We start from the raw sequence: 13,114 nt of genomic DNA, 5'->3' as shown, positions 1-13,114 counted from the left end.
TTACGTGGTTTGTAACAAAGATATCGAAATGATTTTCTGCCAAAATGTTTAGAAAAATCTCACATTTTTCTTCGCAAGAAGAAAACCAAAAACGAAAAACAAATGGTTATTGTTATAATGAAGAGGACAGTTTTATAGCACACTTTAGGTTTATTACATCGGTGAAATAGAGAGTCGGATTTTTCTTCGCAAGGGTGGGCGTTGGTGATATATCGTCAACTGGTCCTAGAAGGGTTAATGTAATAGGGCTGCCAGATTTCCAGTATAAATTTACATTTCACTTCTCATTTGACCACCTTCATGGCGTAACGTTTAGCACTAATTGCTGCCGTCGTGTTTGGCTCGGGTTTGATTCTCGGCACAGCCAGAAATGTAAGAAAGGCAGGAGGGTTCGTATGTGGTTAAAATGGTACATGCAGCTCACCTCCATTGGGGGTTGCAACTGAAAAGAGCTGCACCACCTCGGAATGAGGACACGAGTTTACTTTATTTACTTCTCATTTGGATTCCGTTTAAGTAGTTCTTACAATTCTCGTCATGAAATGGAAAGGTTAGCACATGATATGGTAGCATCGAGAGTTGCGTCAAACCAGTCTATGGATAGATGACCCAAATAACAACACACCTAACTGAAAGTCACAACCAATTCATTTTTTGTTAAATCTACACAATTTCTGTCTCTTTCATTCTTCTTTTTTATCGCCATTATTAAACATATTCTTTATTTTCGTTTATTTAGAAACGTATGTTTTATCATGAGGTCATCGCAGACGCCACTTACACCACATACTATGAAACTTGTTACTCAAGTCTACTCACAAAGCAATCCAAACAACAATTAAAATGAGGTGCACGTTAGGACGCTGCCAGAGACGGTACTCTCAACGGATGTGATTGGAACCGGCAGTGAAGTGTGATCTTTGGTCGAAAGCAAAGAATACAGAATATTTTGCACACTGTGATAAAAAAAGCGCACTACTAGACAACGACTGTTTTCTGAAAAAAAAACGGAACATTCAGCGTACGACTTAATCAGTGCACCTCACGCAAAACAATATGAGAAAAAAACCGCATTGTTCCAGGTGAAACTGTACTTCTTGCAGCCCTAAAGATAATATTCAATACGATGAAAAATTTAGTTGTAGTCTAAAGAATGTCCGTTGTACTAATATCAGCTGCCCATAACGTGAATATGCCTGCTGTGCGGTCTAGGGGAATCAACCCTGCCCCTTACTCGGAGGTCCCGAGTCAGATTCTCGGCCAGGTCAGGAATTTTTACCTGGATATGAGGGCTGGTTTGAGGTCTTCACAGCATACCTGAGAAAAGTGAGGAACTATCTGACGGTAAGATAGCGGCTCCGGTCTAGAAAGCCAAGAATAATGACCCAGAGAATTCATTGCGCTGACCACACGTTACCTCACAAAGTACATATTTTCAGACTGAGCAGCATCGCTTGGTAGGCCAATCAGGGCTGTAAAGCTGTAGGATCTGAATGGGTTTATATATTGGTGATTATCATGCTAGAGGTACTTCGAACTAGTGTAAAAACTCCACAACCTGTGTCAACGATCTCTTATTAACTTAAGAGTTACGTGATCAAAGTGGTGCAGTCCGTGTCCATCGCCATAGTGTATTAGCTGCCGTCCTCGTAAGCCCGTGTTCGATTCCCTGTACTTTCAGAAATTTAAGATTGGCAGGATGGCTGGTATGTAATTGAAAATGTACGTGCATATTACCCCCAAGAGATATGTGCCTGAAGAGAGCTGCACCATACCGGGACGAGCACAATAATTTATATTTACGGTGCAGTTGGTACACTTGTGCAACAGAACCTGAACGTACAGTCACTATTGTGTGCTCAGTATCTAGCAAACTGGATACGAACCTTCCCTCAATATTGAAACGAAAAGCTGTCTGATTCTTGATCCACCGAGCTCGATAGCTGCAGTCGCTTAAGTGCGGCCAGTATCCAGTATTCGGGAGATAGTAGGTTCGAACCCCACTATCGGCAGCCCTGAAAATGGTTTTCCGTGGTTTCCCATTTTCACACCAGGCAAATGCTGGGGCCGTACCTTAATTAAGGCCACGGCCGCTTCCTTCCCACTCCTAGGCCTTTCCTATCCCATAGTCGCCATAAGACCTATCTGTGTCGGTGCGACGTAAAGCAACTAGCAAAAAAAAAAAAAAAAAAGATTCTTGATCCATTTTTACCCATTCATCAAAATCTGTTTGCAATTCAGATAAATACATAGAGATAACTAGTATTACATCAATGGATATTCCTTAGTTCAAACCTTAGACGAATACTTTTCTTTCAACGGAGAAACTTTGTCAAGCATGTTCGTGATGAGTACTGGACACCACCTCCAAGGCCATAATACTACCATCAATCTTCAAGTTCTTATCCATAGTCAGATTAGCGCTCCAATATTCACTAACATGGCTAAGCACACGTGGAAGACAGCGATACTTCCGCAGTTGAATGTGATGTCCTTGATGATCTTGTCAATAATTTCTTGAAGAGTTACTCAACTCTCAATTCCATAATTTGATAATTCATCCAGTGCTCTTATTGTCGTGTTCATTTATGCATTCAGCATTTCCTTATCAAGACTCACAAACATAAACACTGGCGGAAAATAGAATCCACACACACAGAAGGGATTAGTTTAGAGGAATGCAATTTTGGCTTAGCAATTGTCTAGTTAACACACTTATTTAATTAAAGTTTCCAGGTCACAGGTTCACGTAAGCGCGAGAAGACATGTGACAATATGGTACATCAATAACCGCTGTAGTCGCAACGATTTTCAATGCAAGCATGTAAACGTGCATGATTGCTGTCATACAGGTGCCACATGTCATTTTGTGGGATGGAGTTCAACGCCTGTTGCACTTGGTCAATCAAATAAGCAAGGGTTAATGTTGGTATTGGATGACGCTGTCGTCCCATAATGTCGTGTGAGTGCTCAATGGGCGAAAGGTCTGCTGACCTCACAGGCCATGGAAACTGGTCATAACTCTGTACAGCACATTGCGTGACAGCAGCGGTATGAGGACGAGCGTCATCCTTTAGGAAAATAGCCCCATGCATGCTGCGAATGAACGGCGGCACAACTGGTTAAATAACCAGTCTGACGTACAAACCCACTGCGAAGGTTCTTGAGATAACGAGAGTGCTGCTGCAATCAAAGGAAATCGCTCCTCAGAACATAACTTCTAGTGTAGGTCCAATGTATCGACGCCTCGGATTGATTGGTTACAAGCGCCCACCAGGCCTCCTTCTTACTGAACTTCGGCCATCACTGGCACCAAGACAGAAACGGCTTTCATCTAAGAGCATAACAGGTCTCCACTCCACCTTCCGATGAGCTCTAGCTTGACACCACGGAAGTCGCAGATGGCAGTGATTCGGAGTTAGGTGCATGAAAGCTACATGGCGTCTGATTGGGTGCTGTTCCTCAAGTAATCGATTTGTTACAGTTCACTGTTTCACTCTTGTGCCAACTGAAGCTCTAATGGCTGTCGACGATTCAGCACGATCCACCACAGCCATGCAGCGAATACGGCGCTCCTCTCTCTCCGTAGTGGCTCGTGTGCGGCCGGACTTCGATCTCCTTGAGATAGTGCCTTCCCCTGACCATTGTTGCCAACACCGACGTACTGTGGATACATACCTGCCAAGCCTTTCTGCAATATCACGGAAAGGACATCCATCTTCTCATAGCCCTACTACACGGCATCGTTCAACCTCAGTAAGCTGCTGATGCTGCCTTCTTGGTCTCCTTGAATTCATGTTTAACTCACACCTACCTCACAACGCCAACACCGGACGATTACTACCGTAACTTTCACGAAGTGTACCGTGTGTATTTAAAGCAAATTTGCTTTACAAAATCACGGTGGCGCTACGAACACCACTCTTAGTCGACTAGCGCGCAAATTTCAATAGGCGTCATCTTTGAGATGTGCAAACATGCCTCCCGAATTTCGTTTAACTAACACAACTCCTTCGTGGTGTTGGTATTGTTTTTCCGTCAGTGTAATTGCCGCTATGAACAGTAAATATTAGTACATTACAAACTGTTTAGACCTGAACTTCCCATATGATGGACACTTTGTGAACGTTTCTCATCGATAACTGGGATTTGATTTGTTAATCAAAAACAGTGTTAATACTACTCCAATTACAGATGATGTAGTAATGAAGACAAAATCCATCCTCAGACAGTCTTTGATTTGAAAGTAGAAAGCAAAGTCATCTTCGTACAGGCCATGGAGGCCCTTGGAGGAATCGAAGGTAAAGGCCACAGCTAGCTGTAACCTCCCCAATAAGTGGGATGGAGTGATTAGCTCAGTGCCCGGCCTTCTTTACCCGCACCCCTGGGATTAACCAGGTACTCAGTCCTGGTGTAGGCGGAATGACCTACAGGGCCAAGAGTCTCTGTAAAAGTGGAAGTCTCGTTTCTAAGATTTTGGACTTCCTGACTAGGAGTCAAGCCCACGTCCTTTGTGGAGAACTGAGGACGTTTTACCGCATCGGCAAGGAAATCCTCGAATGAAATGTAAATTTGCAATTTTAATTGTCGGCAGACCTGAAGATGGTTTTCCGTGGTTTCCCATTTTCACACAAGGCAAATAACATGGTCATTTCCTTCCCACTCCTAGCCCTTTCCTGTCCCATCGTCGCCTTAAGACCCACCTGTGTAGGTGCAACGTAAAGCCAATTGTAAAGTAGGATAGTTTTACCTGTCCGTTGAAATCGTGGTTATAGTCAGAGGACTTCGAGATTCACGGGGAATTCGAATCACAGGGCACTATGCTTGAATACTGGCTTAAATTCGAACAGCGGCCATCTTGAGGAGATCGGTGACGATCAGTACGTTTACATGCAGGGTTCAGATCGATCCGAGTACACTTCCCGTATTGGAAACGCCATGTAAACGGGGACTCAGTTCGGATTGAGTCTCAAGGTCGATACGGTAAATTCTGGGATCGTATCGTACTCGGTTCGAATTGAGTTCCATGTAAACGCCGATCGTACTGAGATCGTATTGAAAACGACTGCGCACACACTCCATGTTTGTTCTGATGAAATCATCATCATCAATGTTCTGTCGAAATAATAAATATAATAAGCCAGTAAATATATTTACCTGTATAAATGATCAGCAACTGCAATCATATTATAAGACGGCCAGCCCTTGCGATTAACAAGATTACGATAACCTTCTATTGGGGGTAAAATTGGAATGTGCGTTCCATCTATTGCACCAATTACATTTGAAATACCACACATACTTTCAAAACTGAAAGTTATCGATCTACTGTATTTGGCGTTTTTAAATTCTAAGAGGGGATATCGATTTTACTACAATTCTGCATCGTTCGTATACGTCAATGTTGCCTGGCGGATTCAATACGATACCCTCAAATAGTCTACTACATGTAAACGGGGATCGTATTCAATACGGTAAGTGTACTCAAATCGATCTCAATCTCCATGTAAACGTACTCGATGTCTCTCACTCGTGTGCAATTACACCCTTCCCCTCCACACACACACACACACACACACACACACTAGTGAGTGAGGGGGTGAAGAGAATATAAATTTTCTAAAGTCTGACCATTGACATTTCGATAGTTTGAAGTGTTACAATTCAGTAACATGATAATGAAGATTCATAGTGCTATATTAAAGGTTTAATGCCCAGTTTTACACTGAACTTCTATTTCATGACAAGTAAAATTAGCGATCAGCTGCAACTTCCGGAGGCCTGGGTTCAATTCCCGGCTCTGCCACGAAATTTCAAAAGTGGTACGGGGGCTGGAATGGGGGACACTCGGCTTCGGGAGATCACCTGAGTAGAGGGCGAGTTATTTTACGTGCCAGTAAATCTACCTACACGAGGCTGACGTATTTGAGCACCTTCAAGTACCACCGGACTGACCCAGGATCGAACCTGCCAAACTGGGATCAGAGGGCCAGCACCTCAACCGTCTGAGCCACTCAACAAAGTGAAATAAAATTGAATGTGTGTTGTGGGTTATCAAGGAAAAGAAAACAATACCACTATGTTATTCTCCTCGTAACAGTTATCTGTTACTGCAGCCACAATTCTCAGCTGTGCCGTGAATCACGAGACCATTGAGGAATTTTAGCCCGTCGATCCAATTTGGGCCTTGAGTGCTTTTTCAAAATATTTCTATCTAGTACTGCATTTCTGTTTGGTAGTTTGTGGAACTGTGAAATTTGAATCGCGCTAACCAGAATGTGGTCTGCACTCCTTAGTGGGATGGGGTTAGAGTATCAGTTCCTTAGGCCTTCTGTACTGAAGACCTACGGTATCATAGTTTCCTATGTTTCTGATCAGCGGATTTTTACTCTCAGTGAGCGCGTCGTAAAACTTCACAGCTGTAGGCCTACTACGTATCCTGCTATGAATGGTGGGGACCTGGTACTGTTCATGCAGGTCGTCATTGGTTTCGTACCATCGTGCACCCGTCAAACGGCGCAGCGCACGGTTCTGTATGCACTGCACTTTTAACAGGTGCGACTTGGCTGCAGAGCCCCAAATAGGGCTGATATACTCGAGTATCGGTCGTATAGTTGATTTGTAGAGCAGGAGTCGGTTTGATATGGTTAGCCCATTGTCGGCTCTAATCATCGGGAATAATTTAAAGAGGCGTACATTTGCCTGCGCAGTAATGCTAGAAATATGATCGCCGTACGTTAATCCTCTGTCTAGGGCAGGGCCTCTAAAACGCCCAAAATCTCACGCGTGCAAACAGCGGTGCAGAGTTCCTGTGCACAGTGCAGGTCCCGCTCGGCTCGGCTCGGCTTGGCTCGGACCAACGCTTCGTCTCTGGGCTACTCGGCTAAGCTCGGCTCAAGTCAGCTCAACTCAGCTCGGATTTGGAGCGCTACGGAGCAAGTGGGGAAGAGGGAGGCAGGGGGAGCGAGAGAGACAGGCATGGGGAAAGACAAGGTACGTAGAATACAAGGTAGGGATCACGAGAGAGGTGCGCAGTAGCAAAGCAGAGTTGTGACGTCACGCAGGACCCTCGCGTTGAATCTGCTCTGAATGAGGTAGAGGTAGTTCGAATAAGAATCGCTGTACACGCAGAAGCTAGGTGCTAATAATACACGATAGTTACATCTGTGGTCTATAAGAAACCGTGTGTGTTATTTTATGTGATAAAACGTAAAAAGCAGTAATAAATGTACACTTTTCAGTATGCTTTGTCATGCCATTGCAGGTTGCATAAATCATAGCAGGCATGCGAAGGAACGAAACATACACTTTCACGTATTCCCTAAAGCCACTGGCCTAAATAAATGGTGACAGAAGTAATCAAGTCATTATCGAAAGCTATCTTTCTCAGCTTCGAGGGTTCGGAAGGCTTTATGACCATCCTCTTCCGACAGCTGTGACGCGAAAGGTGAGATCATTGCTTCTCAGCCTCAATGCTTCCGAGGCGATAAGAAATTCCATCTGTTCTCCGGAAGATTATGAAACATTACGCCCAATTATGTTACATGCTACTGATGAACTCGATCAAAACTCGGATATCGTGTGCCAAGGCCAGCGTTTAGCCCACAACATCCTATTCTTTACTGGAGGATGAGCTAGGGTTCGTTAAAGCCCTTGAAGAGCAAGTAAAACAGCTCGAGGACAGTCGCGAAACCAAGGATCGTGTAGCTGTTAGGGTAAAGAAGAAGAACCTCGATATAGAAAGCAATAAAATTACAGAGAGAAAACAGGTCAGACTACAAGGGGTGGAAATTAGATTTCAAAAAGAGTTCCTTTTTTTTTTTAGCCAAGTTGCTTTACGTCGCACCGTCACAGATAGGTCTTATGGCGACGATGGGACAGGAGAGGGCTAGGAGTGGGAAGGAAGCGTCCGTGACCTTAATTAAGGTACAGCCCCAGCATTTGCTTGGTGTGAAAATGGTAAACCACGGAAAACCATCTTCAGGGCTGCCGACAGTGGGATTCGAACCCACTATCTCCCGAATACTGGATATTGGCCGCACTTAAACGACTGCAGCTATCGAGCTCGGTAGTTTCAATTTTACCACGGGAAAGAACTGAATGAGGGTTCTAACATCATCACAAACCTTACGGATATCCTGAAGAAGAAATTCCCCGAAATTTATGAGCTTGCAAGTTGCATTGTGAGAAGCCGTTCTTTTATTCGAATGGACGCTTTAAACAAAAAATAAGACATTCAAGAGACCGGGTTTCAGTTAATACAATACTGATAAAGAAAGAACAAAAGCAAAGAAATTCCACTGATGCTATGGATAAGTGTGTTTGATATTCTTTTTTTAATATCAGCATTATTCTTTGTTTATAACATACCTGTTTTTTTATGAAAGGCAATTTGTTATGTTGTATATGAAACCAGTGCTAACAATGTCAATATACAGGCTCATTAATTTATATGATCTATCTAATGTTAACGTGGAATTTGTCAGTTCCTGGCACCTGGAGGAGAACATTTATTGTACTGTTTGTTTTGTGGACAGTTTCCTAACGTTTGCTGTTTGTGTTGTTGACAGTGTATATAGTTTCCCAATATTGCTTGGAACAACGGACATATTTCTTGCAGTCATCAAGCATCAAGCTTTAATATTCGAGTCTGTAACAATTAGAGCCTCTTGTTATTGTTATCATAGATGTTGAGAACATGAACATATGGAAAGGCCATTCCACTGCGATCACAGTCTTAGCATTGTTACAACCTTTTATACAGATCGAAATACTTCAGAAACGCTGCTGGATTCACACTGTATTTGATCTCCTATAATTACTCTACTGTAATAGTGAAGTGCAATGCCTTTTATGAGGTGATGTTAAAATATCAATGAAGTTCTCTTATCTCTAACTTGTGGCTAAAACAGAATAGCTTACAGCTGTGTATTAGCCTACCTCATACAGAAGACAAGGCGATGAGGGTTCATGTTGACGTCATCGGCGGCCAAGCGTGGTGGGGAGACCTGCGCGTGATCCCTACCTCTTACTCTAACTACCTTGGGGGAAAGAGAGACACAGCGCTATTGCTCCAAACCGAGGCGTGGGGGTCTGCAGTCTGGTCAACCAAGCGAAGTCGTCTCTTGCACCGTGCACAGTGCATGCACCAGACGCACCCTGAGAGGCTCTGGTCTAAGGTGACACCTAGATATTTAGTTTCCTTAGTCCACCTGATTGGTTGGCCGGAAAACATCAGGAGCTCAGGGTTGTGGGCAGGGGGGGGGGGCGTTTAGTGAATAGAGTGGCGCTACTCTTGTCAGCATTAATTTTAACTCTCCACTTCTCCAGCCAGGGCTCGAGAGTGGAGAGCGCGTCCTAGAGGTTGTCTTTCAACTTAGGTACCTGCCATGAGACAGAGGATATCGCCGTGTCATCCGCGTATAAATGTAATTGCGCATGCGTCGGTTTTGGCATGTCTGACATAAAGAGGTTGAAAATTGTCGGCGAGATCACACCGCCCTTTGGTACCCCAGCCTCTATAGGTCGCGGGTCCGACAGAGCGGTGCCACAATGCACCTGAAATGTTCTGTCAGCTAGGTAGCTCGTCAGTAACTGTAGTACGTAGGTGGGCAAACCTAAGGTCCTTAATTTAAAAATCAGTCCTTGGTGACCAACCTTATCGAACGCACGCGCAATATCCAGTAAACAGTCTCCTGCGTATCTACGGTCATTGTAGTTCTTAGTAATTGCCTCAGTGAGGCGGATCAATTGGTGGCAGGTGGAATGACCTCGCCTAAATCCGAACAGTTCGTCTTTCATTAAGTTGTGGTCATCATAATTACATTAAGTCTGGTAAGGAATAGGGTCTCAAAAAGCTTGGAAATGATACTAAGAAGGGATATCGGGCGGAAGTTCTGGGGGGGGGGGGGGGGGAGAAGTTTTGTCTTTTAAGGGTTTGGGGATCATGATTACATTAACAATTTTCCAGCAAGCCGGGAAGTGGCCAAACCGGAAAATTGCATTAAAAAGTTTAGTCGGGTATGTCAAGGCCTTTCTCGGAAGGTTTTTGAGAAAGGCCGCTGACACGCTGTCAAGGCCAGTCGATTTCCTATTCTTGAGTCTCTTAATAGCGGCAAACAGTTCGGACGGCGTAATAAATCTAAAGTCAGGGGGGGGGGGTTAGTCTCGTCAGTCTCGTCGAGTTCGTCTTCGACGATTTCTACGAATACTTCGTCGCGAGGCTCGTCGTTGGGGGTACACGCACTCTCGAATGTTTCCGCCAGGACGTGGGCCTGTTCTTTGTCTGAAAATACCATTCCATTCCTACCGTGGAGGGTGGGTATGCCAGTCCTATTGTTAGGAAATTTCCGAGCCAGCCTGTGGAGGGAGTTATCAGCCACGCTCAGGCCCGCTAACCTTGACCGCCAGGCAGCTTGCCTGTAATTTCTGATCATAATTTGAAGGTTTCGCTTGCACCTGTTCCACTTACGCCTTAAGTACGGGTCCCTGGTTCCACGCCACAGCCTATGAACTCAGTTCTTAATTTTTATCTGTGTTATGATTTCAGAAGTACGTCCATAGTGCACCGCTTCCCGCTTCTCGCTTTGTCGCGTAAACCGCGCCAGTTGCAAGCAGCGAGGTGAACCCGCGCGATTCTAGCTGGTGGTGGTTATAGTGCACCGCTCGCGGAAGGCCGGAAGCATCTGTCAGTAGGCAAGATAGAGGTGTCACGCGAGGATCTAATGTGCATGTTGTTGACAACAGATATTATTTATCATAAAATTAAACAAGAAAGAATTAAAAACGTCCACGAAATGAACATTTTTTTGCTAGTGGCTTTACGTTACACCGACACAAATAGGTCTTATGGCGACGATGGGATAGGAAAGGCCTAGGAGTTGGAAGGAAGCGGCCGTAGCCTTAATTAAGGATGCAAGCTCACAGCCGCGCGCCCCTAACCGCACGGCCAACTCGCGCGGTACGAAATGAGCAGAACTCGCCTTGAAGTAGGGGAATAACGTACTTTGTTACCTCAACTGAAAGCTCACCCCGAGAAATTTTACGAATATTTCCGAATGGATGAACAGACTACATCTTGAACAAAATCGAATACCGGATAAGAAAAGGATGGTGTAACTTTCACCAACAGAAAATTCTTCCAGAAGAACGTCTTACGGTAACTTTGAGGAAAGTAGTTTTGAATTATTAGTTTTGATTGTTTTATTTATACAAAAGGGAAAATGAGATGATGTGGTAATTTTGAACAGGATTTTATAACAATAGTTGGGCTATAAACATTTAATTACCGAGCTCGATAGCTGCAGTTGCTTAAGTGCGACCAGTGTCCAGTATTCGGGAGATAGTGGGTTCGAACCCCACTGTCGGCAGCCCTGAAGATGGTTTTCCGTGGTTACCCCTTTTTACATCAGGCAAATGCTGGAGCTGTAGCTTAATTAAGGCCACGGCCGCTTCCTTCCCACTCCTAGACCTTTCCTGTCCCATTGTCGCCATAAGACCTATCTGTGTCGGTGCGACGTAAATCGTCTTATAAAACAAAAAACATTTAATTTCAACGATAAATTAATGGCGGAAGCGTTAAAAATACACTTTTTCAAAACTAATTTTATTAGAGAATGAATACGAAGTAAATATTAATGAAAATGTTTAGCATTACACTTTTTAACGTAACACAAATTCACCTAACAGTTGCACAATGTCTCAAATGCATCACCATGAAGTGCGGTCTGAACGGTCTGTTCATTTGAGTATGAAGTACCACCATGACTGGAATTAGGGCTGGGAATGTCTGGAATATCCTGGAAATTCGGATAACCGAACTCGTCAACTAATTGCTGAACTCTATTTCTGAGTTGCAGTTTCTAATGGTGCGGTATTTTGCTTACATAAGCCAAAACACTTCGAAAGAACAATGCATCATCATTGTCGTCACATCGGTCACATCTGCGTTCTTGTATGACGCGTTCCAACAAAGAAGTCTTTTTTTCTCAATCAGTATCATTTTCTGGTTATACTTTTAACTTAGTTCGTCTCGCTTCCTTTTTCTTGACAAGCCTATGGTTTCATCCTGCTGTGTTTCCTGAGCTGTGCGGTTTTTTTATTTCCTGAATACTCTCCACACCCAGCTGCAGAGTGAGCAACCATTTCAGAATGCTCATTTTCCTGATGAGCTGGAGTTTTATTGTTTTTTAAGTTGCTCGATGTAGTTCTTGGTGCCCACTAAAAAAGTCAGTGATTTAGAATATGGCCATTTGGATTCTGGATGACCGCCAGCATCACCTGAACGACAGAGAGGGAACTTTCCCATTTCTATGGCGAATTGTTCTCTCAGATACTTCCACTTTTTCCGCAGAAGCCCATCTGAGAAAACAAACAGAATTATTAGTTTATCGATTGATTATTTACTTAGTTTTACACTGTTAATAACTCGCTGATCATCTGAAGTCCCGTTCAAAACTATTCAACTATTAGGAAATATCTGAAAACACATTACTGGGAAATGCAGTAATGTTTAGTGACTACTAATGTAGTTGTTTGATATAATAATGACGATTTAATTTTTGTTAATAATAATAATAATAATAATAATAATAATAATAATAATAATAATAATAATAATAATAATAATAATAAAAGTACTGTCTATTTCTCACGTACCGTCTTCAACACCCATTTCAGCAGCTCTTCCCTTCCATGCTTTGTCAACAACGTTGGCATGGGCTTGCAACCTTTTGTCCCAAATTACACTTCTCATAAATACTTTGGGGATTAAAATGTCTTTATCAGCTTCTATTTTATAAAAGCAAGAGTGAGAACAACGTGCGCAGTCGGAAGATAAACAGCAGACTGACCGGGCGTGTTGGGCGGTAAAGCTGTTCAAGCGGGGAAAAGAAATAAAAATTATTTCCTGTTAAAGCGGGTAGAAGCGGTTTGAGCTGGTTAACGCAGGTAGGCGGGTGCACTATGGCCGCCCCAATCAGTTTTCACTATCTTTTCTTTCCCGTTGCCCGCCGCGATAAAGCAGGAAGCGGGAAGCGGTGCACTATGACCGTACCCTTAACCAGCTCAAACCACTTCTACCCGCTTTAACAGGAAATAAATATTATTTCTTTTC

The 13,114-nt window shown here is 43.5% G+C and overlaps 1 protein-coding gene across 1 annotated transcript in view; it reads right to left on the bottom strand.

Annotated features, from left to right (window-relative positions):
• Positions 1–13,114, bottom strand: part of LKRSDH (lysine ketoglutarate reductase/saccharopine dehydrogenase) — a 232,130-nt gene that overhangs the window by 50,616 nt on the left and 168,400 nt on the right. The window lies entirely within an intron of this gene.

The sequence above is a fragment of the Anabrus simplex genome, chromosome 2 (assembly GCF_040414725.1).
Source record: "Anabrus simplex isolate iqAnaSimp1 chromosome 2, ASM4041472v1, whole genome shotgun sequence".
NCBI classification, from domain to species: Eukaryota; Metazoa; Arthropoda; class Insecta; order Orthoptera; family Tettigoniidae; genus Anabrus; species Anabrus simplex.
Note: the sequence above shows the minus strand (reverse complement) of the source record. Positions and strands in the feature narration are given on the sequence as shown.